Source organism: Oryzias melastigma, linkage group LG9 (genome assembly GCF_002922805.2).
Source record: "Oryzias melastigma strain HK-1 linkage group LG9, ASM292280v2, whole genome shotgun sequence".
NCBI classification, from domain to species: Eukaryota; Metazoa; Chordata; class Actinopteri; order Beloniformes; family Adrianichthyidae; genus Oryzias; species Oryzias melastigma.
In genome coordinates this window covers 20,718,606-20,723,479 of record NC_050520.1, presented here as the reverse complement: position 1 = coordinate 20,723,479, position 4,874 = coordinate 20,718,606, and positions in this window count along the sequence as shown.

Below are 4,874 nucleotides of genomic sequence, written 5' to 3'. Positions count from 1 at the left end.
GGTGGAACCAGGGACAACTTTTAACATTACCTCACTTTCTTACTTCAAACCCAAAATCCCACCTGACTCTCGATAGTGCTATGATATTCTTCACTAACTTCTTTCAAGATGACCCCTGCCCTATTTCTTTGCTCCAATTTTTTCTACTTTTTGATAGAACAGTTAAACCCCGCTCAGAAGCTCTGGGCCCTGCTGTACTTCCACCTGGTCTCCTGCGCACGGAGGATTTCTACCTACGTCTCCCAATCATTTCACTCTTTATTGTTACTTTTTTAAAATTTTCCTGTTAACATTCTTGACTCTCTTTTAGTGACTTGGTATGATGTTTTTTTTTTTTTTTTCATTTGGCTTAGACTACATTTTTTTAAAATTTTTAAATTGTATAATCTAGGCAGAATATTCCCCATAAAATTAAGTCCTAACTAGCATCAAATTGACTTTTCCCGGTGTTTGGAAATCAAACAGAGTTTTGCCGTCTCCTTACTCAATTGGTAGGTTACACCTTTCTTTTTGGGGGGATTTAGAAGTGTAAGGCATTCATTTCAAGTATCTGAGATAATAGCCCCTTTATCTCGGTTTTTTTTTTTCCTTTTCTTTTTTTTTCAGCCCTATGCTCTGTAATTTGTATATCTCTGCGCCGTGTGGTGTGAAATAATAAGGTGTTATCAGGTGCAGAGGATTCAAACTTTTAATGTTATCAGTTTGCCTGCACAAAGTGTTTTGGGAAACTGCCCCGTATAAGCTTCTCTGATCCCATCGATAGAGCTAAGTGGGTTCCAGAGCACCTCTTTGAATGACTGATTTCAGTACAGGTAACTATAAAGACTCCGAATGACTGGGAAGTATTATGCCCTGTAAGTTAAATCACTGAAAAATTCCCACTATATTAATGTTACAATTATATATTGTGTAACCATTTACATTAATCTGTAAAACAGTAATAAATTAGATATGGAATACAGACTGAGTTAGTAAAAAATGGAGGGCATTTATTTAAAATTTGGGGTATTTTTTTAATTTAAATGTAAGCTATTTTTTTTTTATAAAACAAAGATTTGCACAGATTTTCTGGTATGAAAAGTATTTGTGCACAGTGGATAAGACAAGTGTTGGCAGATTTATAGCTAATATGCCAAAAAAAAGGATAAAAAAGCATTTATTAAACAGGATTAAAGTAAAGATGCCTTTCAATAACAAATTTGACCATGAAAGTAAAAGGAAATCCAAAACAGGTAAAAGCTGGAAAGGGAAGAAAACACAGAGCTAAGGAGGTTAGAATTTATGAGGACATTGGAGTTTGAGTATTTGTATTAGGCTCAGCCCCAAGATACTAATGCCTCAATTCACCACCTGCAGCCCTGCATTACACTCTCTTTTCACATATTCATATCTGACATGCTGAAAACACTCCGGGAGAAAATGCGAGAGACTGAGGGAGAGGAAGTGGGTTCACTATTCCAGTTTTTATTTTAGCTCCCGAGGCACAGCAGAATTTGTCACATGGAGGAGTTGAATTTTCTGACATCCTTCAGGAAGCTCTCGTGTTGTTTTTTTTGTTTTTTTACTGCTCTATTCAATCCTTTTAGCTCTTTAGTTTTCTGCTGGTGGGGCTTCCTGAGAGAAAACACTAAGTGTCGAAGTGAGTGAGAATCGTGCTTAAGGAGCCGATGTTGAGGAGAAAGACTTCTTTGTGAACATTCACACTTCCGTTTAAAATAAGGCTTATCTATATCCCAACTTCTATATTTCAAGGGTGAATAAAAAAATTAGCCATTCATATCGAGCAGAAAACTGTTCTTTTATTTAACAAACAAGCAAGGGGAAATAAAAAAAAAATTAAATTTGACAGGTGACTTGAGAGTACCATTTTCTCCTCCATCCACAGATCCAAGCAGCAGCAACATGAAAAAGTTACACCGCTTTGTATTTGCAAATTCCCCACATCACTTGCGGTTCAGTCCCTGTGTCATTCTTTTATCCAACACTCACTGGCACACATAATATATTCACTCTGGCTTCTTCCACTCTGCAGGCATATTTCACATACTAAACGCCTCCCAGGATTCTCAGCAGAGGCTCTACGGTCGTGTACATGCAAATGATGAAGGTACAAACAGCCTTAGTTCTTGCACAGAACGGCAACAAAAAAGGGAGGGGAAGATTAAACACACTTACTCTGGATCTAATTACTCTATTTAGAGCTGCGTTTAAGCAGAATCACCTTTGCATTTTTACTAATGCATGAACATTAGAGAAACAAAAGACGAGTCATCGCCGTCGTAGGCCGCCGCAGCAGACTGGCACTTACACATGACATTCAGTGAGGATCCTGAAAGGTCAGTGCAAGATGGAGGTTTCTCCAGGAGATGGATGTTAGCTTTTTTGTCACATGACAGGCTCAGGCAAGTTCACCAAAGAAAAATTCAAAATTAATGGCTTATCCCTTTTTCATGAGAGAAATAAGTTCAAAAAGATAGTAGGTGTCCTTTGAAAATGGATGGTTAGTGCAGAAGCTACAGATTTAGTTCACATTTTGGGGAATTTATGCCACAGAGTAAAATAAAAAAAAATGGATAATTAACTTGATTAAAATGCAGAAACAGTATAAAAACAGCCCAGTTTTTTTTTTTTCATTGTCGCTTTTTTTAATTTTATGTTGCAATAATATGATACAACTTGTTGCGTTTTAAAAGCTAGGGTTTTACAAGGGGAAAACTCTCTATGTAATTGTGCTCCCACTGAGAAAAAAAGCTCCAAAATCCAACTAAAGAAGATAAAAAATGTGCCGTTCAATCAAAACAAAGTTAATTAGCAGCTTTTTGCTCTCATAGATAATTTTAATGGATTCAAAAAGCTTTTGCAGTCAAATATTTTAATGGCATTCCCTGGAAACATGCAGAGTAATTAGATAAACATGTCCCAAACCAACAGAAGCTAAAAACAATACAGTTCCATTAATGTTACATACCAGGAAAATGTAACTTACTGACATTTGAAAGCTGCATTGACCTCTACTTCCTGAAATGGATTTTTGAATGTATGAGTCAGCACCCGAGCCAATCTGTGGTTTCTCTCACAGACAGGATGGAACTAGAACCACAAGAACTACTGTCCAAAAGAACGACTTTCTCCAGAAGAAGAAATAATCTACAGAATTTAATTCCAAATGAATAACCCTTAGGTACGATGGGGTATTAGGGCCACCAAACAAAAAAAAGTCTGCATTTTACAAGATTAAGTCTTAAATATATGAGAAAAAAATCTGATTTGTACTACGGTAGTCTTGTAAAACTTTAATGTCATCCTCAGATATTCATTCTTTGATTTTCATGGTGGCCCTAATACTCCGTTGGAGAACTGGTTGAAGTTAAACAAACTCATACTCATTTAGATCCTCCACAACTGCACACACAGGCAGTTTTATGTGAGTTTGTCTGGATTTTGCACAATGTCTGTTTTTTGTACATCTGAAATTAAGTATTTTTTGTTAATGGGTTTAATTATGTATGTAAAAGCAAAATAACTACCATTAAGTTAGTTTGCTTTTTTTATTATCTTTCCAGTTGTTTTGTTTTGTTTGGTCCGAGATTTAGTTTTTGGTTGTTTGTGTTTCATCTGCATTGGTGACTCATGTCTTGATTGTCAAAATTAAGGACTTTCAAATAGCAATTTCTTTAGTTTCTTCTTAAAACAAAATATGGCTTAAGAGATTTGGACAAAGAAATGTCATGTTTTTGTTGTTGTTATTCATCCTGACCTCTCAGTGAGAATATACTTGAAAGGACTCGACGCGAGCTTTGGTTTTCTTGAAAAACAAAAGTCTTGTTCCTTATAACGAAGTAAAGCTGTTGAATTACAATTCATCCAAAGAAGTCAGTGAAAAAATGTTTGGTAACAACTTAAAACATTCAACTTTCTCTTCCATCTGCATGCGAGATTCTTGTCCTCATTTGCACTTAAGTGTTGTCCTCATTTATGCAGCAGTGTCTGTAATCTCCATCAAACATGCAAGTTAAACGTGGCAGCGAAGCATTAAGGCAACATGATGAAGAGAAATGTATTTTTCAGGCACATGAAGGCATACATCATTATCCTTTCCTCTCCCTTTAATTAGATAATTAGGGGGAACGTCTGTGGAACATCTACAAGATCTTACGACTTCATGTGAATTTGCTCCAGTGCCTTTGTCACTTCTTTGAAACAGTCACAGTGGACGTTATTTTATCTCAATTTTAACTGCAATAAGAAAAACCTCATTGCAGGGATTTTTTTTCCCTGTTATAAAGTTAGTCACTGCTGCATTTGTCGTATATCAAAAAAGGTAACCCAGTTTGCAAAGCAGCTCCAGCAACTTTCATGTCCTACCTTTCCATTTAGATTATCTCCACATTGTTCTTTTGAATTTAATTATTTATATTCTTATTTATGAACTTCATCATTATTGTTAGAGATTCTTATAAAAATAAAGAAAAATGCAAAGGAAAAGAGAAACAAATGAGGAGCTGGAATGTTGTGGGAAACTGCTAGCTCTGTAGGTGTAAATATTTTAAATTTAAACTGGAAATTTTTAAATACAAATTTAAAAAAAATAAATACTATAATTTGAAAATATTTTCAAAGATGTTTCTTTTCTATTTCATGCTGGCAGTGGTATGGGCAGCTACAACTTGCATCCTTGGGTCATGGCTTTCGGCTCTGCTGATTCATATGAATGAGTAGGCTTACTTAGTGGGACGCTCGTTTCTACTGAGCGGTCCAGTATGGTACAGTCCAGTCCGGTCCGGTATTTTGAGCATGTCCATTGTAGAATTGACCCATTAAAACAGGGGTTTCAAACTCAATTTACCTTGGGGTTACTGAAGGCAGAGTCTGGC